Raw genomic sequence first — 513 nt, forward strand, 5'->3', positions numbered from 1 at the left:
TTTTTTTTTTTTTTTTTTTGTAATGTTTCAAAGAAAATAATTAGTGTTATTGACATTAATTTGTTTAATTAAGTTTTTAATAAAAAAAAAATCGTTAAACAATGCAGCAATGTTATTGGATTTTAAAGCTTTAAAGTCACGTGGCATATTGTCAGGAAATTCTTATTTAACTTGTTTTTTATAAAAGAACTTAAATTTTCAAATTTTTTATTTTATCTAATAATATATTAAATTTAAAATTTTTAATTTAATGGCCGAACACAAAATTAATGGTTTAGAGGCTTATCATATATTACTTTTACAATTTAACGACTATTAAATGTAATATTAAAAATTAATTGGTTTATAATAATTGTTCACGACATTTAATAATAACATAAACATGTCATTTTTAAGATAATTCGAGCATAATTCAATAAAAATATATATAACAATAACTATTTAAATTTGTGACAAAAAAAAAAAGAACATGGGTATAATTCAAAACCTCGTATTTTAATATTTAAACAAGTA

This window comes from Cucurbita moschata, unplaced genomic scaffold (assembly GCF_002738365.1).
Source record: "Cucurbita moschata cultivar Rifu unplaced genomic scaffold, Cmos_1.0 Cmo_Scf00013, whole genome shotgun sequence".
In the NCBI taxonomy this organism is placed as follows: Eukaryota; Viridiplantae; Streptophyta; class Magnoliopsida; order Cucurbitales; family Cucurbitaceae; genus Cucurbita; species Cucurbita moschata.